We start from the raw sequence: 22,270 nt of genomic DNA on the forward strand, positions 1-22,270 counted from the left end.
TGGTATCGGAAATCTGAAAACAATTGTGTGCGCGGCAACGGTATAGTGGTTTTCTTAGTTGACCAGCTGATGTGGTCATTGGACAAATTTGTCAGCATTTTGGCAACTCTCGTGGCCCTGCACCTAATGGATCAAAGAATGCTATAAAACATGATCAATTGTTGAAAAAGTTCAGTAAGTAGGAGCTCACCACAGAAATCAACCGTTAATTTTTGTTCATCGCCTAAAACATCTACATGAGCGGAATAGGTTGCTAAGAAATTTCGCTGATTGTTACCGAAAAAGTTCGCTCATTCTGTATTGCAAATCGTACTGGACTATATTCCTGTTATCAAGACTAGGATTACAAGTCACGATGATGAACAGATCTAGTTTGCCCAAAAGCACAAACAAAGATCATTGAATTTTGATACTGTGCCCTCATGTATCCGCTGCAACTGAGTGTTGCATGGCGAATATCCCGGAAGCACTGCGAGCGAACCAATTCGATGGCAAAGTGCTCCTTGAATGCTGTAGTTGTAAATTCCACCACGTGCTGCTTCTCGAAATTGGCGCACGTATGATTGTAGCTCCTTTTAGAAGAGTACAGATACAGTGGTAACTGGTGTTGGTGGTGATATAGCCGGTTCCGTTATTGTATTCGAAGATGGTGATGGCCCTGGCGGACCATTTGAAGAAGATGATTAGGGGTGGCCCAGCGGCGAATAAAACGGTAGGCGGAGTAGGCCCTTTCTTACTGTGCTTTTCGCCTTGTCTCATTTCAAGTCCCCTCAATGTTCCCCTTCCCTCCTGCATCGTTTTTAAAATTAGAGGACCCAACTATAATTCTGCCCTGGGCCTCCAAGGGGATTGATCCTCCACTGCAACCAGGCAATTGCTACACTTTTTTAAATTACTTATCATTTAAATAAATAGAACAGGATAGCCATAATGAAAACAATAAAAATATATATTTACATGTACGTTTAATCAGACAGATGTACATTCAACAACTAAACAAGGCCTAAAATCATATCAATTGACACCTAAACTAAAGTTGCAATAGTTAACTAAGTGAACATGCAAGGGGTTATGGAATTAGTATGCAGTGAGACGACATTGGTCGTCAATTTGTTGGAACTAAGAACCAGTTATTAAAAAAACAAGTCTTTTCCCGAGTCACGCCAAACATTCGTGCCAAAGAAATACGCGTAACTCGAATTTCCTTAATAATAGCGTTTGTGCACAAGTGCATTGTGCAATGTTAATTGCTTTTATAATGTCGATCTAATTTAAAATTTGTGTATATGTTTAAACATGTCATTGTTATTTTGAAGCAGTACAGCTAGAGTGTGATGCAACGATACAAATATTCCGAAAGTTTAGTGTTATTTTTATTATAAAGAATTTGTTAGTAATTTCACCCCATTAAAACTACTTTAACAATACACAATGTTATGGTAGCTAGTCAAAGAACTGTTAAAGATTTAATTTAATGATTATATTTTCATGTACGAGATTTTATTATATGATTTTCAACTTATAGTATCACACTAGTCTGGGGAAGGGTATCATGTTTTCCATCAAAATTTCAACAATAATAAGATAAGATATTGTTGTTTGATATTTTCATAGAGACTTTGAGCTGGGCAGCTACATTGGCCTCTTGCAATAAGTTGATCATGCGATGGTGAATAATTTTCAATGAAGAGCCACAACGAAAGTTGTAAATTCAGTTTGCTAGGTGTACTTTGCCGACCACTGCCATAGCATAATTTATACGCCTAAAAGTAGGCAAACAACATGCACCACGCTATGGGGGGGGGGGTTTCCAATATTCAACCATTAATCTACCTAATATCAATTCAATTTCATCTTCAAATGGACATATTCGATCGAAACTGCTCCGTAAAAGTATCAAGCTCACCATCATAAGAAACGCAACCTCATCAAAGACTTTACTGAAGCAAAACAAGCGCAACTTGTAGTATATTTTTTAAACAAATTTTCTTCTCTTTCATCGCCAGGACACTTGCCGCAGCCGGAAGAACAAAAAAAACCCCACCTTCATCGAAACGCTCGTGGAATTGGTTTGCATGATAAGTAAATAAAAATGTGCCCAATTTTTCTGTATAAAAGTGAATTATTTATTTGCTCAGCCGTAGCGCGACGGTGTTGGCGAAAATTTCGTCTGCTTTTCATCATCTTTTTGCACGGTTTGACACACGAACTCTGTTCTTGGGCGTGAGGTGTGTGTATGTTTATGTTGTTCTTCTCCATTTCGGTAAGGGCCCATTGCCCCATCCCACCCATCCGGTGCCGCGGGCGATCGTGTCGTTTGCTTCGATGTGGTACGGCGGGTCGGATAGATATTTCTCAAACGCAGCTCCGGTCCGTCAGAACTCGCGACCAATTCGGTTCCATTTACGAGTTCTGTCCCGTTTCGCTCGTGACTCTTGACTGTCTCGTCAACGGCCGACCCGTCTATGGATGTGTGTTCTGGTGCCCGGAGAAGTCTACCCGCAAACCGAAGCGTGAAAACCGCAACAAAAAAGGGTAATGCCGGAAAACCTTAACAACTCCTCCTCGCGCCGAAACGGGATGGGATGCAAAAGGGTATGCTTTACCGAACGCTCCGACCCATCGACCACCCATTTGTCTTCTAGTGCGAAATGGAAGTGATCCAACGACGGAGGAAGGTAAGGGACGGTATCTTTGCTTTCCCATCCCTCCAAAGTGCCGGGCGCGAATCGTCACGAAACCGCCGGTAGAAAATCCCAAGTCCATTTGAAATTCTATGGTTATTTCGGTAAATATTTGGCATGATGAGTTGAAAATGTGCTCAAAGACGGTGCCGAGATTCCGATTCCGTTCCGATTGCTCTCGGGAGTCTTCCAAGATGGTGGGCTTCGTTGTCGTTTGGCCCCGGGCTGGTCCTGGTGTTGATGCTAATGCGAAGAAGTAAAGCGCAAGATGGTTCCTTTACAGTTGCAGTCGAGGAGGATGATAGTATGCACGAGAAACCACACCACAGAAACAGCGTACAACATACGATCCAGCGTTATAACGCCCGGTAACATCTGTTGGATAAAAACAAAACGGTTAAAAGTTGTGATTCTTAAAATGAGGTTCAAACGCGCCTAAATGTATGCAATGTTAAATCATCCCATTAGGCAGCGCGCTGTCAGTCCTCGAACAAGACAAAACAGACCAAACGACAAGATCAAACCCGTGTAATCATATGGAGGTGCACTGTCAACTTTTATCGAACATCCCATACAAACAAGACACAAAACAAACCAGCTTGGTTTTGTCTGGGATGTTTTTGTCATACCCTGAGACTATCTATGCCTTGGCCATCCGCAGGGAATATCGTCGAACCAGAAAACGCGCTAAAAATGACCAGTTTTTCAAGCTCTGTTACCAGGAGAGCATGCAATGCAGGAGGATGCTTTTTGCGTGTCAATCGAGTCAGAAAACGCGCGAGAAATGACATTGTCGCGCTAAAAATGACATTGTAAAAATGAAAGGCGCGCTCGAACATTGTCGTGTTTTTCGTGTTTGTTTGGCTCTTTGCAGCGCGCTGCCTTAGTGGGCCCAATAGCGAGCGGGACAAGCGGGTCTCATTGCTTACCTGTTAGTGCTGCATCAGCGGCGGATCAAAGGGTAGGCGGAGTAGGCGGTCGCCTGGAGCCTCGTAGTGTTGGGGGCCAAAACAACTTGTGCAGATTGTGCGATTTTTGGAAATTTAACAGCAGAGTTAATTTATAGCACAAAATCTAATAAAAAAGGTAGAAAATTGATCGAAAATATCCTTGGTATCTTTGAATTTTATATATCCTTGGTTATATAAAACATTTGTTTCTATTTGATTAGGTATATCGGCCCGGTTACACGGCTACGCAAGAGAAGTATGCAGTTTATTCAAACTCCTTCTTCTTTATCGGCACGACATCTTCAGGATGCTTAAGCCTACCATTACTTGTTTTTTTTACTTTATTTACCCGTAGGATAGTCAGTGCTGCGTACGGGGGTTTGGTGGGCAAAATGAAATTTTTCCGTGGCCCTGTCTTGTACAGACCGACTGCGCTACCAATACACCATCTGGCCGCCCCGTGAACCCTTATATGCCCTTTTACTTCAACCTATTCATGTATTCTATTTCTTGAACTTTCCGTTTGATATTACAACCTCATGGTTCTTGGAATACCATTTCTGTCTTTCTTGATTATTACTTATTCGAAGCTGGATTGTAGGTTCAGCTTATGTCCACCCATCCCAAACTGTCCAAACACTTCATCATATCCCCGTGTAGAATACTGTTCAAACTACATTGTTGCAATCTCGGTAACATTTGCATCGTTGTTAGACTGAAATTGTTCTAAAATTTCCAATTCTAAATCCATACGGTTGAAGATCATCACCGCGAAATCGTTGATCTAAATTAAAAAAGAACACGAAAAAATATACTTGAAAAAATTAAGTATGCATTGATATAAAAACGATGTATTCAACGAAGCACCTATCATAGTAGTCTTGCTAAAGCATTGTTGGCGATATCGTGCGTGCTTTGTGGGACAAATCAGTTTGTTTGGGACAAATTAGTGAGTGCTTTGTGGTGCTGTATCCCTATAATTTGTTACTGACTATCAAGTTATTCCTGTGGAGCACGTAGTGTGTTTCATACTGATGTAAATGTGCAAGAGTAAATGTGACGAAATGATCGCAAGTGTCTTCACAATGAGCGAAGAGATCGGCCCAGAAATTCTTGAATTTCTTGACGCACGGACAACCGACCTAAAATTGGAGCATCAAACCTAATACGCGAAAATCAAGCGAACGATCGAAATTCACATTAATATGTGCAGGGCCACGAGAGTTGACAAAATGCTGACTAATTTGTAAAAATGACCAAATCAGCTGGTCAACTGTGAAAACCACTATACCGTAGCCGCGCACACAATTGTTTTCAGATTTTCGATACCAGGAGAGCATGTTTTTCAAGAGGTGGAATAAATTTGCGCTGCAGGTGAAATAACCTGCAGCGTGGAATAAATTTGCCCATCAATATTGCATTGCGTACTATCAAACCCGTGAGAGCGTTCACTAGTTTAAGAAAAATGGATGAAACGGAGAGCATCCTTCATTTCGCTCAAACTTTCCATGGGCTGGTACGAAATTCCATACAAACCAGCTATTTTCAGATTGCCGACACCAGGAAAGCATCCACGGAAGAGGTAGCACCTTGTACAGTAATTTTGCTCGAAAACCGCCTAAAGGTATGCAATGTTTAAACACTATTTTTCCCGTTGGTCGTGAAACATTTCTTCGAAAACCACCAGTTTCGAATGTATAGTACCAGGAGAGCATGCACGGAAGAGGTAGCACCTGGTAATTTTGCCCGCCTAAAGGTATGCAATGTTTAAACACTAACTTTCCATACAAACCAGCTGTTTTCAGATTTCCGATACCAGGAGAGCATGTTTTTCAAGAGGTAACACCTGGTACCAGCAGAACAATATGGCGCCCAACAATTTATGAAATGTTTCATGAAATATTTCATGAAATATTTCATGAAATATTTCATGAAATATTTCATGAAATATTTCATGAAACATTTTATGAAATTTTTCATGAATGAAATTTTCATGAATGAAATTTTTTTAAATGAAATTTTTATGAATGAAAATTTCATTCATAAAAATTTGATTCATAAAAATTTGATTCATGAAAAAATCATTCATAAAAATTTCATTCAAAAAAATTTCAATCATACAAATTTCATTCATGAAAATTTCATTCATAAAAATTCCATTCATAAATTTTCATTCATAAATTTTCATTCATAAAAATTTCATTCATGAAAATTTCATTCATGAAAATTTCATTCATAAAAAATTCATTCATAAAAATTTCATTTATTAAAATTTCATTCTTAAATTTTCATTCATAAAATTTTCATTCATAAAAATTTTCATTCATGAAATTTTCGTTCATTAAAATTTCATTCATAAAAATTTCATTCATAAAAATTTCATTCATAAAAATTTCATTCTAACAAATTTCATTCATGAAAATTTCATTCATAAAAATTTCATTCATAAAAATTTCATTCTTAAATTTTCATTCATAAAATTTGCATTCATATAAATTTCATTCAAAAAAAATTTCATTCATAAAAATTTCATTCATAAAAATTTCATTCAAAAAAATTTCATTTATAAAAATTTCATTCTAAAAATTTCATTCATAAAAATTTCATTCATAAAAATTTCATTCATAAAAATTTCATTTATTAAAATTTCATTCTTAAATTTTCATTCATAAAATTTTCATCCATGAAATTTTCATTCATAAAAATTTCATTCAAACAAATTTCTTTCATAAAAATTTCATTCATTAAAATTTCATTCATAAAAATTTCATTCTTAAATTTTCATTCATAAAATTTTCATTCATATAAATTTCATTCATAAAAATTTCATTCATAAAAATTTCATTCATAAAAATTCCATTCATAAATTTTTATTCATAAATTTTCATTCATAAAATTTTCATTCATGAAAATTTCATTCATGAAAATTTCATTCATAAAAAATTCATTCATAAAAATTTCATGAATGAAATTTCATTCTTAAATTTTCATTCATAAAATTTTCATTCATAAAAATTTTCATTCATAAAATTTTCATTCATGAAAATTTCATTCATAAAAATTTCATTCATAAAAATTTCATTCATAAAAATTTCATTCATAAAAATTTCATTCATAAAAATTTCATTCTTAAATTTTCATTCATAAAATTTTCATTCATTAAAATTTTCATTCTTGAAATTTTCATTCATTAAAATTTCATTCATAAAATTTTCATTCATTAAATTTTCATTTATAATCATTTCATTCATGAAAATTTCATTCATGAAATGTTTCATGAAATTTTCATGAAATGTTTCATGAAATATTTCATGAAATTTTCATGAAATATTTCATGAAATATTTCATGAAATTTTCATGAAATTTTCATGAAATGTTTCATGAAATATTTCATGAAATAATTTCATGAAAGTTTTCATGAATTGTTGGGCGCCATCTTGCTCTGCTGGTACCAGGTGTTACCTCTTGAAGTACATGCTCTCCTGGTATCGGAAATCTGAAAACAGCTGGTTTGTATGGAAAGTTAGTGTTTAAACATTGCATACCTTTAGGCGGGCAAAATTACCAGGTGCTACCTCTTCCGTGCATGCTCTCCTGGTACTATACATTCGAAACTGGTGGTTTTCGAAGAAATGTTTCACGACCAACGGGAAAAATAGTGTTTAAACATTGCATACCTTTAGGCGGTTTTCGAGCAAAATTACTGTACAAGGTGCTACCTCTTCCGTGGATGCTTTCCTGGTATCGGGAATCTGAAAACAGCGGGTTTTGTATGGAATTTCGTACCAGCCCATGGAAAGTTTGAGCGAAATGAAGGATGCTCTCCGTTTTATCCATTTTTCTTAAATTAGTGAACGCTCTCACGGGTTTGATAGTACGCAATGCAATATTGATGGGCAAATTTATTCCACGCTGCAGGTTATTTCACCTGCAGCGCAAATTTATTCCACCTCTTGAAAACATGCTCTCCTGATATCGAAAATCTGAAAACAATTGTGTGCGCGGCTACGGTATAGTGGTTTTCACAGTTGACCAGCTGATTTGGTCATTTTTACAAATTAGTCAGCATTTTGTCAACTCTCATGGCCCTGCACCTAATGGATCAAAGAATGCTATAAAACATGATCAGTTGTTGAAAAAGTTCAGTAAGTAGAAGCTCACCACAGGAATCAACCGTTAATTTTTATTCATCGCCTAAAACATCGACGTGAGCGAATGATCTTGGAGGTAGTCTTTCAACACAAAAACTTGACCTAGCATTTTAGTTTTCAAATGCTAAAAGCTATGCAAATCTAACCGACTGTGCATAACACCAATTATTATTATTATATAAAATTTGCGTTGTTTGTTTAATGGGATACACAATGTTAAACAATCCACTAAATAATAAACAAACAAACAAATCGAAATTCACAACTTAGTAACTCGCTCATTCTGTATTGCAAAATGTATGACAGGTGATTACCCCTCACAATGCATCAGAGAATGAGCGATCTCCCGCCAGGATATGCAATATGCGGCATATTCACGTGGAGTATTTTGATTGAATGATTTTTTCTCTGCATTCGGCTCCATCTGGGGATCATCCTCATTGATGACGGCACCACTATCTGGGTTTGTCCCCGTGCTCGATTGTTTCGGCTGTCTTCCTCGACGACGTATCTCAAACATACCATAAGTACAACCGGCTTCACCCCGTGGAAACAGGATCGGGTACTGTAGTGGACGCATGATCTGGTTGGTCTCATACACTGGCCTTAAGGATCCTGTAGCACGATGTTGCAGCACAATCTCCCGTGTATATTCCGTGCTACCGGTGATATCGTCACAAACACGCATGACCCATCTCACCTGCAGTCGGTGTGTTGTTCCGGAACTGGTCAATACCTGGTATACGTGAAAGGAGGCAAAGGCGCAGTTCATCGCGAACAGACATGCGTTCATACGTATGACTGATTAGGGACAGCCCAGCGGCGGATCAAACGGTAGGCGGAGTAGACCCCTTCTTACTGCGCTTTTCGCCTTGTCTCATTTCAAATCCCCTCAATGTCCCCCTTCCCTCCTGCATCGTTTTAAAAATTAGAGGCCCCAACTATATTTCCGCCCTGGGCCTCCAAGGGGATTGATCCTCCACTGTGCTGCATTAATAATACATTGTACAAATAATGCTCGGCAAACAAGAAATGCTGGAAATCATAACAAGCAATATGATTGACGCCATTAAATATTCGTAATCGATATAATATTCGACATCGTAATTTGCTTTAAATTAAAAGCATTAAAACTTGCTACTAACGGAGGAAAACCCACGGAAAACTGTTGAGAACCCCGAGAAAACTGCCGGAAATTTCGTTAATAAACCCCGTTAAGTTTGTGGAAAACGGCCAGAAACACAAAAAAAACATTCATGGGAAACTGTGGAAAACCTCCTATAAAATTTCCTGTAACTCATCGAAAAACTTCTAGAACATGTAAAACCGTTTTTGTTTCTAAAAAATGTTTTTTGTTTAAAATGGTAAAAAATAATATTTCCGAAATCAAATACAATGTCGTATGTAAAATAAAATAAAGCTAGAAAAGATAGGCATTCTGAAGATGTCATGCCGATAGAGAAGAAGGAGTTTCAATACACCGCATGATGCTCTTGTGTAGCCGTATAACCGGCCGATTTAGCTATTCATATACAAAAATTGCTTACGCATAATGTAAATGTTAGGATTTATTATATTCAAATTTTCTTATCGACGCAATTGACGGTAAAAACAGCAAACAAACAAGGCTCCATGATTCTTCGAAAATATTACACACCCACGGCCCCTCGCCAATGTTTCAATGTCATATGCGGTAGTCGTACTGGAGGAAAATACAAAACAAATAATTCAATCCACACGTCTGAACGCCATCACACACACCCATCCCATGGTCTTCGTCCCGTTCGTGATGTTTATCGTGTTGCCTGCACAAGACGCCCATCTTTACGATGATACTTTAATATTTTTCCACACTCAGCCACATCCATTCCAATCCTGGCTTTCAGCTGAACGATTGTTTGCGAATCGTTTGTCACCGACGATTAGGAATAACGCTTCCAGTGCCATCAAACGGCTAAATCCGAACGGCATAACCAGATCACTGTTCGAGCATCGGGGTTTTAGAGTTGGATGGGAAAATGCGCCAACGCGACATCTTAAATGGCTGATCTGGAAGTTTTTGCTCCTTTCCTGTCTTCTTTTACGGTTCAGTGGCGTGCCAATCGGGAAGAGGAAGCTGGTGAAAAGACAGAAAAATAATAGCACCGTACGGCACTGCGGCATGCTAATATTGCCATGTCGAATATTTGGCGTTCTGTACACAACCGAGCGAAAAAATAACTGAAGTAGAGCTTTTTTCCTCCCCATCCTTGTTTCACATTTGCTCCATTTACTATGAATAGGAATGCAAACAGTTATAATACATTAAATTTGTAACAAATGTCTACCAAACCGAACGATACATTAGATCCCGCCGCATGGCTTAGTCGCACGGCTCGTTCCCCGCAGCAGATATGTCAATTGTTGTTTGTTAATTAAAATTTCCGATATGTTTGTTGACCGTTTAACCATTAAATCGACCACCATTAAGCGGTGCAAGGTTGAATAATTGAAAGAATGTGCGCGTCTCGGGCCTTTGTCGCCGGCCCAACGCACGCTGGCCGGTGACGCGCGCCAGTAATTGCTTTCTGGTTTTCGAATGCAAATTAAGCACCGTTTGCACTTGTTTGTGCACCGATGTGCCGAGTGATCAATCCGGAAATAATTTCACCGCGGTTCGTGACTGCGTACGTTTCATTCTTACTTAACCGAAAGTGGACAGTGCATATAACTGGCACCGCTGGTGCACCGTGGAACAAGGGAACACGGTGGTTGGAAACAATTTTAATGGCAATATTTCATGTTTGACAATTTAAATATGAAACAGGATTGTGGAAAGTTTCACCATTGTTACAATGCGGACGTGGAAAATGGTTGACAAAACAAAAAAACAACAACCAATCACAACAGGAAAGCAAATGGGTATGTGAATTTAACCGTTCGTTCCAGCATCCGTTTTGTGTTGCGATTGCGATCACACACTTTTACGGCACCGAACGTCAAACAATGAGCGGATATATACAAACGTTTGTATGCGCTAAGGAGAACCATAACGCCACTACTTGGATCACATTTTCTACGATTTACGTACATTTACAATTCCTGATTAGTCCAACGCATTCTATGATTTTTCGCCCTTTTCTCGATCATCTCGCTCAAACTTACCATCGGCTGGTACGAAATTCCATACAAAACCAGCTGTTTTCAGATTTCCGATACCAGGAGAGCATTCACGGAAGAGGTAGCACGTAGTACAGCAATTTTGCTCGAAAACCGCCTAAAGGTATGCAATGTTTAAACACTAACTATCCCGTTGGTCGAGAAAAATTTCTTCGAAAACTACCTACGGGAAAGTTAGTGTTTAAACATTGCATACCGTTCGGCGGTTTTCGAGCAAAATTGCTGTACTAGGTGCTACCTCTTCCGTGCATGCTCTCCTGGTACTATACATTCGGAAATCCTGGTGCAATTTCGTTGATACTTTAAAGTCACAAAGTCGATATTCTAATTTAATTATTTATTTGAATTTTCTTTAATGAATTTATGTTTTATTTGAATTTGATTTGCCTCTCACTTGTCTGTATGTTGCTGTCGTTTTTTTTTTGTTTTGTGTTTTGCTTTTCGTCCATTATGTTAGCGCAACATTTTATTTACGACTACTTTCATCAAATTAACCAGCTTTGCCGCTCGCACCATTTAAAGCGTCTGCGTGTGCCAAGATGGATCCGAGAACCTTTTCCGTAAATGCATTTGTTTCTTTCGCCAGGGATGAAATTAAATGGTAGCCATCACTTCGGCCACCGGTCACGACGTGCGTGTGGCGTCTCCCCGTGCCGTACCGTAGTGAAAAATGGCTACAATAGTGAAATTAAATTTCAATTTAATTAAGTTTGCTCGCGTTGTATTCTGGTTCCCTGCTCGGCGGATAGTGGTTGCAGTGCGCCCAGTGAGCCCAGTATTACCAGACAGGCAGGGAATTCAGTTGTGTATTCCTTTTCATCTCACGAACCGAATGTTGTTCTGCTTTGGTTTGCAAATGGATGGTGTTTTGTTGTTGTTGTTTTGTTCTCGTGCTTTTATCATCTTGTTTTGCTTCTGCTTTGCTACTGCTGCTTCGTCAAAACAAACCAACCCATTTTTCGTTCATTATTTGTTTACTCCATTTCGTTAAAACTTTTGCCTTTCCCCGGTGCTTTTCCGTGTTTACTTTGCGTTCCAAAATGCTTCACGATACAGTTCTTTTTTTTTGAGTTATAAAGTCCGCATCGCTTCTGCACTTTGCGTAGGGATGGGTTGTCTTTTGCGCCAGCAGTAGTTGGCCCGTTGCGCTTCACTCTGATGCTTTCCAGTACATCCAATTTTATTTACCTTTCTGGCACCCATTCTTTCGCAAAGGGTTTTCGCAAAACGTGCTTTTGTTGCCAAGCGCAAGCGAGCACAGGGCTAAAATGAATTATCTTTCAGCATTTTCCCATTTCCTTTCGTTCCGCCTTGTAGTAGGAAGCAAACCGAGCGCCAATCTCCAGCTAGGAACGAGTCTAGTGTGATTCTATTATAAAAGTATTCTCGAGAGATCATCGGACGCTCGGGAGAAGATTTTACCACGGGACGAGGACTGTCTCAGCCCATAAGCGCTGATAGACGCAGTGTGATCAAGACAAACCAAAATATAAAAGGAAAAACAATTCCTAAGAGCGATCCATCGCATCGGGGCAGAAAATCCATCAAGTCGGTGGGGGGATTGAAGCGGGGGAATAAACACGGAAAGTGTTCCTACCAAACGATGGATGAAAATTATGTTGCTTACTCAAAGCACCACAGAAACCCACACACACACACACGGCGCACATACACAAAGTTGCCACAAAATAGCCGCAAACTTCTCATTGGACAAAAAATGGCAAAACCCGTTTCCACGTTTCGTAACGGTTGCTTCAATAAGTGTCGTTCCATCCATCTTCCAAACCGATGGCATTCGTGACGAGGATGACGTTGCTGACAATCCGTGTACATCAGGGGCACACACCGGAAGATCCCGGATGCTCACGGACCGAGTTGGTGGAAATAGCATTATGAAACGCAAAACATAATTAGCTGAAATTAAATTAAGCTCACAGTGGCGAAACAATGGAGACCCCGCGAACTGGAGCGGAACAGGATCTGGGAAGTCATTTTTCAGTGGCCGCGTCAGCATCGATGCACTTTTCAATAAATCTCCCGCGAGCATGCCACCCCTTCTGCGACCGTACGCGGATGGCAACACTGCAACTGTGTTTATTGTGTGGATTTTAGCTGAAACGAATCGAATCGTTATGGTTGGAGAAAATGTACAGTAGGTCGTGAGGCAGTGTGATGCAACTATGACTGGTGAAATAACAGTATCACTCCATAAGGGTGGTGAACTCACCCGTAAGTACTTGACGCCATTTTCCCGTCCTAAAGGGTTCCGTAGCTTTTCGTATTTGATGAATGATCAAAATAATTAGCTGTCTCTAAATGACTTGTTTCTATTTGTTTTGCAATCATTGTATAGTTCTAATAAGTATGTTGATGAAGTTTAGTCTCCCTGCCTGCCTGCCTCCCTGTCTCCCTGTCTCCCTGTCTCGCTTTGGATGTAACCTTGGCTCTCAAAAAAAAAAAAACTATTCGCAAAGCATATTCTAAGTCACATAGAGCTATTATTGTTATTTTAGGTTTTCATAGACATTGAGCCTTAGCGGCTTCGTCTCTTAGTCTGAGATAGCCATTTGTCTGATCAGGACATCTTGCATCGTGTTTTAGATATTTGGCTATTGTAGTTTATTAGTCCCGAACCTTGGCCAGTTATCACGAATTAAATATAACGTACAAATATACGACATGTCCTGTTTGCGTACAGCTTCCACCTGGACTGTTATGCTCCAAATTACACTTAAGCAGTTCTTAACAATCATACGCCAGATTATACCCCTAACCCTTATCCTGCTTTTCCTACGCACTGCACATAATTTCGTCGCAAGTCGACGTCTTTCACAATTGGAAAACTGCAACTGATTGCATATGTCTAAGGTCAAGTAGGTATCTTTTTGAATCTTGTGAAGAATGTTGCTAGAAAACGCACGAATATCCAAGAACAACAATTAAAAACATTCTCAAATTGCGCGTCTGTGGACGTCGATACGTGTAAAAAACTACCATTTGGTAAAATCATAGTATACATGGAAAAATAAATTGTTGGCGAGGGGATTATAGAAGGCGTTGAAAGAAAAGAGTTTAAAGAAAAGACATGAAATCAAAAACGCTCCACCCAAAAAATGATCCATGAGTGTGGGAAATAATGTTACCATGGAAACGTTATGCGTCACCTCCAACTTTAATTTGTATGGCGATTGTATTTTATTAAACTATTGGTGTGTTAGGTTCTCAAGTAATTATCGACCATTTTATTTATTCTTGTTATGTCACTCTTAGCGTCACAGTAAGCTTATCTTATGATTGGCAACGATTAAAGTAATTAATTCACCACCTTCCCGATTACGTTACGTTAGTACGCCTAAAGGTATGCAATTATGGGTTGAGCGCAATGTGTTTTTCTGTTTAAAAAGTGTCCTCAAATTTAAAAGTGAGACAAAAACCCAGAAAAAAACCAACAAAGAACAGTGATATATTCTGCTCGGCGATGTAACAATGGTACTTTGGTACACTTTTTCGCTACGATTCATTAAGTTGTCAATTACCATTTAAAAGAACGCATACATTGCCTACTTTCCGGCGTGCTCACCTGATGCGCATAATTAATAATCGTTATTTTCTTCCCAATTAGTGCAAATCAGACGTTATAAATTAGAGATTACCTTAGAAATGATCGTGGAATCTATTCTCCGCTGTTTAACTTTATTCAACACATTCCTTTTCTTTGTCCATTTTGGGATATTTTTTTTGCCCTTTCTTGGTATGAACATGCATTCCTTGTTAGTCAAGCTGTGCACCCGGGTTTGAAGCCACTTGCAACAGCCATCTATCCAACACACACACACAGACACATAGACGGACACAAAGCAAACCCTTGGTTCTGATTGCAGTTCATGAATATTGTATTTATCAAGCTGCAATCATTCAAAAGTGTATTTTGTACCCAGCTTTACCCAAGCCGAAGGACGATCCTATTGTCTTGGCCACATCTGGACCATAAACTAGTTTCCCGAAGCGCGCTGTGCAGAAGATAGTGCTAGACACTCCCGATTGATTCTGCAAAAAGGAACTCGTCGCCCGTTGCATTCCGTTGCAGCAAATGTTACCTTCTTGCAAACGTTCTTAGTACATCATAATCGGTACTCCGTTGGGTACTGCCACTGTGTCTTCCAAGTGCACCGAAGAAAAAAGAAAACAAATGCACCTAGGACGAGGGGGTGCGGTGCACCAGTGCACAACAACAAACGGGGACACGAAATAAATGTTAGTTAACTTGCAGACAAACGGTCCCAAACATGTATTTCAATCTGACTCCTACTGGCCGGAACAAAGTCTTCCGAGCAGCTTGCTGTTGTTTTGCTGTTTCTCTTCTGTTTTCTTCTCGCTTTTGCTTTAGCCATATTTATTTTACATCTGCTAGCCATTTTTAGCCGGCGAGTGGAAACTTTCCCGGTAAGGAAAATCATTGCTTTCTAGCCGGTGTTATTTTATTCCAATCTCATCACCATCATCATCATCATCGTCATCATCGTCATCATCAACAGCATCGTCCTGCAGACGGGGGCGAGGTCAGGCACAGTGTTTCGGTTCGTCTTTTGTTTTTGCATTGTTGCAGCAGCTGCATTTACAAACGAAGAAATTGCACTCGGAAAGCTGACTGAAGCAGTTTACCGCGTCTTGAAAAGAGTTTTTCCTTGTCCCGCGCCAGCTGCCAGCTGCCAAGCCCAATTCAGCTGCTAGCACTTTTTTACCCCAGCGCTGGCCGTTTGTTTTGTAGTTCGATTTCGAACACTGTTTGTTTTAACAAGCATCAGCTATTCATGGCCAGGATTGGAAAAGTGTGTTGCCCTTTTTCGGTGCCGCATTCACAGCATTTCACAGGATTGGACGGGTTTTGCTCTGTTTTGCTTAAGCGAATCAGAATTCAAATCAGGCTTGCATCGTTATCACTTTGAAGGTTCTGCTTACGTTGGTGCACTATGGATTACGGCCATTTGCAAAGAGGGAATAAAACTAAAGCAGTACATTTTAAAGCAATCCAATCAAGGAAGAGCTTTAAATACCTTACGAATAAAGCGTAAAACGGAGTGCACTTTCGTGCAGTGCAAATTTAGCAATTTAATCCGAACCGAAATCTAACCTTCTGTTACAAACTATAGAAACGTTTTAAAATAGATTAAATTAAATAAAGCAACTGCATCCATCCCCCATAAAAAAAAACCCATCTCGGGTGGCAGCTATACTTAAGCTGATCGAACTTTGATTATTTACCGACAAGATGTTGAATCTCTTCACTGAACGACGGGGCGGTAGAATTGGGTCACAGGTTTAACATACTGCTTGATAGCAGAATTTTTCGAGTGGACACCTCTCAAATTTTCACTCAAGCACAGAAAGACAATATCCATCCGAAAGACAACCGACCATGCGAACGCTTCTGGACTGGACACGCTTGACAACTCCATCGATAATCCTGGGACCGTTTCGTCCAACCCCAAGGTACTTCGGCACCGTCTAAGTTATTCGCTCTCGAAATGTTATCCGAACCCGATCGATTGCATCCGTCAGAACTTTCATCAACAGGGCGGGATGAAGAATGGACGGACCGACTTGACAATCTGCTTTTTTATGCATTCCTATTCCGATCCGAAAGGTAAATGAAACGAAGTTGGGGTTAGTTCGATGGTTGCCACCTTAAATTGTGGCATACCGTAGTGCTTTCGGGGCTAGAGTTTTGTGCGAAACAGTGTGCTCGATCCCGAACAAATCGAACAAGGATAATATCACTTCAGGATATGCAGAACTTTATGTCCAAAACTCCCGCCATTGGCTCAACAGGGGTGGAATTCAATTTAAAAACACAATTTAATTAGTTTGGAAACTTTTTCACACACATTCAATAACGAAAAAATCAATCCCATTTGCATTAATCTGGCCCCAAAATTTGATTCCACCTCTCATCTCGGTGCGTAGAAAGTAATATGCAAAACTTGCGTACCAGCTGAAGGCTCGGTTTGATGATGATGAGTAGTGGCCAAATTGATTGATTTACGGTCAACCTTACGCAATAGTGCTACCCCTTTGCCGGTGGCGTAGTTGTGAAGTAAGTCGGAAAATCGATTAAGGTTTCCATCAACCCGTATCGTTGCCGAAATTTGCGGAATCCTTCCAAATTCCAATCGATGATTCAAAAAAAAAAAAAAAAAGGATTCAAACTGTCTGTTCACCATCACCAGAGACACAATTCAATGGCTTTCAATGGTATGTAAATAACGATTCTCTGCAGACACCCATTTTTCGCCATCCGTCCGTTGAGTGAGGAGTCTTCAAGGCACACTTAAAGACCGGTTTTTTTTCTCGGAATCTATTGAGCAAAATTTCAAGACTTGAGGAATTCCGGTTCCCTTTCAAACAGGGAAACGTTCAATTGTTACCATCGTGCTTGTTTTAAATTAGTTTTGTAGCGCTTCCAAGCGCCGTACAAATGGCTCCAAACGCAATCGCTAACGATTGCGCTGCTCAAAAGCCATCAAAGTGCTGGTAGAGTAAGTAGACCATGAGTGTCACGCACTCGTATCCATCTGTCTCGTCATCCCCCCCGACTGCATGTACAACACAATCAATTAAATCTCGCCCGGCTTAATCGGTCGGTCGGTGAGAACTCGTGCGGGATGCGATGGTTGGTTTGATTGAAATTTAATATTAACACAACTCGGCCTTTACATGCATGCAGTAGAGTTTCATTAAACATACATGGGGTGTTGAAATTGATTTCCCCGGTTTGTCCCAGTTTTCTTCACCCAGGGCACGGGCCCGACTAATGCAGCAGAAGCTTGGTTGGTCGGAACCGCAAGAACATGACAATTAATTTCGAATAAGAAGCGCACGAGGTAACGCTCATTTGCTCCGAAGGACAATGATAAAGATTTAACGTTGACGGAAGTGCTTTGACAAAACCACACACACACACCGTGGCAAAGACTTTTGCACCAAACCGAGGCGAAGTTTTGCACTATTTCCACCGTGTGTAGCTGGAATGGCAACGGTACTGCCAAACCATCATCATGCCAAGCGACGAGGTCACCTCATTAAGACGCAATCGTTCCACTTTTACCTGACACTATCACCATTCAACGTGAATCCTTGCCCTCCGGTGGCTAATCCTGGCAGTCTTTCTAATACCACCAGCATACGTGTGTTCCTTCACTGCTCCATATACAGTGCGTGACATAAAAATAGTGTCGTAAATATTTTTGAGCATAAATGGCAAAAGTGAAATGCAGAACGAAAAAAAACGGTCCTAAAAATGTAATTTAATGTGATAAATGTAATAAATGAGATTAATAAATGAAAAATAATAAATATTAATAATTAATAAATGATAAACGATAAATGTAATAAATGAGATTAATCGAAATCGTTAAAAATTGTAATACCTTAAAAACCTCAATAACTTATATCTCTTTGAAAATTTATTAAGGGAGGAATATTTCACGGAAGAAGTCTAAATTAAAAAAAAATACAAGCAATATAAGAGAACCTTACGCACTAAGTCGATTATTCACTTTAGTTTAAGGTATTAAGCGTAAGTGAAAATTCCAAATTTCTTTTGCCGTAATACTCAAGAAATTAAGATTTAATCGAACGCTTAATAAGAACTTCATCCACATACAGCATACAGTATACATTTATGAACTAAAGCTGTTGTGATGAACTGTCATCCGTGTTTTCCACTAATGCCACTGCGGTGCATCAGACTTTTTCAGTATGAATATCCGGAATTCCACTATGTGTTTTTCTTTATTTTATTTAATCCCTATTTTTTCTTTATTTCTATTTAAATAACATCGTACAACAACGTCTTTCTTTATTTCTTCCACTTTGTATTAAGTCCTCAAAAAAAAAATCAAACAAATCGTAAAGTTATGTTGCGCACTGCATAGCATCAACATTCGGGAGCGCACAAAACTTTGTCACCGAAACGAACGAAACCAATCTGTACAGGAACTTCTTCTCGGGAGCGCACGGGAGCACAAAGATTACCGAACCAAATCCTGCTCGTCGATGTGTTTTAGCTTCGATGGGGCAGCTTTTCCACCCCGTTCTTTTGGAGCATTGCATCGAACAGCGGCAAAAGAAACTTGCAAGCCGAGACCCGACCGAGAATGCAAGAAGGGCAGTGGCAACTTTAAGCTTACGTACGAAGTGGTTAGAGTTAATTTTTATGCGCTTTTCTAACGATTCTAACGTTCGATGTAGTGGAAGGTTTTTTGATCCTCATCAGGCGCTTGTATTCGGCGGGGGCCAACGGGTCATAACAAAAGGGAAGGGAGTCGGCTGCAAGGATACAGAAGTATTTCACAAATCCTTTCACACCATGTGAAGCAAAAGTTTTGTACGGTTGGTGAGATGTGTTTCTTAAGCGCAGTGTTCTTCCAGTGTTTTCGACGTGTTTTTTTTTTTTGTTTTGCTTACTGGGTTTGGCTCGAACATCCTCGAATGCTAGCAAACGGGGAAATTGAGAGGTGTGAAAACTATCAACATTATCCCCCCCCCCCCCAAAAGTGAGCTGTTTGGATAAATGCATGAACTTTGGCACTGAGACAATAAGCACACACACACTACTCCCCAACAGTCCATCGCCCAACCCTGGGAGGGGTGCAACACACGACGGCCAACCGGCTGCGTTTTGTTGTACGAAAGGCTGTTGTTTTTTTAAAAGGACGGATTACAAACTTTTATTATAACATTTATTTTTATTACTATCATGAACCCCGGGGCGCTAGTCCGGCATATTGTTAGCTGCCGAGGGCTAATTTTTTGTTTCGCCGGAGCGTATTAGCAGCTAAATATTTGTTCATGCTGCCAGAACTTTTCCAAGTATTATCTTCAACTTGGCTCGTTTGATCCGTGTGCTTCGGTGTTCGGTGTTTTGTTTTGGGTTGGCCGTTGGCGAAATAGAATTTTTAACACAGTTTTATGAAATTAAGGTAGTAAAATGTACTTTATATGTAAAGGGCAACATTATCGTAGTGAAATCGACACATAAAAAACAATTCTGAACGCTTTGCATCGGCAGAGCTGTGTGCAGTCTTGTCCTGAAGGTATGAAAATATTTCATTTCTTGACCCAAGTAACAAAAAAATAGCTTCATACCTCCTCACCACGAAGGCTTGCACTTTTCTTCATTTCCTTACGGAAGCAATTCAATATTTTTTTGTTATTATTAACCGGGACACATATCTACATCCATTCCCAACGGGAATGGCTCCTGCGAATGATATGAAAAGAATTGGAAAACTGTAACCACCCGTAGGATGCCTCTCCGTGTTCGGTTAACTAGCTCCATCGCTGGGACTTATTGGCTCACGTTCAACAAAAAAAAATCCGTTGCGCAGAGTTTGGAGTTTTGGGAGCAGATTTTCACGAGCACCAACCATGAAAGATAACGAATAGATGTGACGACACACACACACACACTACACCGGGTTGGAGTTTAATGCCAATGGGTAATGGTGTGAGGAACCGGCCAAGACGAGGAGTTACCAAGCCGATCGTATCTTAAATAGAAGAAATTTTATATCTTTGCGACATGGGTGGGGGGAATGTAACAAAAACAGATTTCGCCTGAATGTCCTACCCAAAAAGTGGAAGACTCCCGACCCAACCATTTTCCAAAGATTTCCATACAAAGTAGCCGCATGGCCACCGGTCGCTGGATATTTTATTATCAGCGTATACCAATCGCGTGTCAGTTGCTGGAAGAATGATAAAAATCTAATTTAAAAACCACTCGCTGTAACTCGCCTTGAAGTCTCTCGTGTCGTGGCATTCGATTTGGCTCGGCTGGAATATTTAGTTTCCTTTTTTGTGTTTCATTTGTCTGTCAGCATTGCATTGGTGCCACCGAAACCGATTAAGAAATACTTTCACAATCATTTTACATTTTTCAATTAAAGTTTCCCGTTCCCGTTCCACTGCTGCGCCGGCGAAAGAATGCGTTTAAAGTTTTCCCCAATCAAACTTCCGAAACCGACGCGATAATTGCTGGGCGAGGCCACACCGTCTTCGGGCGTTCCATTGGATGTTTTCAATTATCGGTGGAAATATTTCAATAAGCATTTTTCCAATTTTTCCACTCGCTTAAATCATTTCCTAATTATCCTAAGCAGTGTATCCCATCGCCGGGATTGCCCGGCCCCATTGCCCGTGTTCCTGGAGCTCCAACCAAAGTTTAACAATTACGTCTGTTAAACTCCACCCGCAACATCATCATCGGTTTTATTCGCCGGAAAAAGTTCACCGATTATAAGCTTTCGGATGCCGTACTACGATGGTGCTACGATGGTGCTTGGGAAAACATTTATATTATATTGCCCGAAATGCTGTACACCTTACCCTGACCAAAGCCCTCCAACTCCACGCCTCGACCCTCGGTGTTAAAGTTGGTTTTTGTAAAAGAAAAGATACATCAATATGGCTGCTCGTGGCCCGCTTCGTACAATAATTGTTATTATAGATGTTGTCTAATTACTTCCTCACCTAATTGCCCGTGAAATTAGCTTTCAACTCGTCCGGTCCAGTTCGCAACCCCCGTTACAGGGCAACTTCCCCAGACTTCCTTCCACGGCACAGCGCGAGGGAAAAGGATAACATCGGAAATGAATGTGAGTGCTACTCGAAAACTCACCAACCATCGTGCCAGAAAATTGTGGAAATTGACCAGAACAAAGATCGAATAATGGGGCGCGCAAAAAAAAAAGAAGCTGGACACAAAATGATGAAATTCAAATGCGAACTTTCCTTTTATTCCCCTACGCCAGGTGATTTGATCTTTGGCTCTCTCGTTCCATCTTTCCATCAGCACACCGTGCTTAAATTGAATTATTTACTTTCGAATCATTTCCATTGAATTGCCGTCTATCAGGTATTGAAGTCCGGCAAAGATGGAAGTATCTAACGAGAAAGAAAAACTCTTATCGATAACTATTTTTTGCCTTCCAGAAGTAGCGTACTTTTATGTTTTATTTTTAATTTGATTTTTCGTTCCTCGTGACTCACATTGCGTTTCGTACGGAAAACTTACGGGAAAATCTTGCGTCTTGCAGCGAGTCAAAATTTCAACGATGGAAAAAATTAAAGTTCTATTCCTTCATTTGGTTGATTGTTCTTTTATAGTTTGGTTCGCCGTGTCAAAGGAGGGTTGCGGTCAATCGAATAAAACTGAGGCGCCATAATGGTTTTAACAAGAATTTTTATTCATTTTCATCTGTTTGTTTTATTGAGGGGTTTTTGTTTGGGGTTTTGATGAGGAGCAATAGAATATTTTAATTGA

Source organism: Anopheles moucheti, chromosome 2 (assembly GCF_943734755.1).
Source record: "Anopheles moucheti chromosome 2, idAnoMoucSN_F20_07, whole genome shotgun sequence".
NCBI lineage: Eukaryota > Metazoa > Arthropoda > Insecta > Diptera > Culicidae > Anopheles > Anopheles moucheti.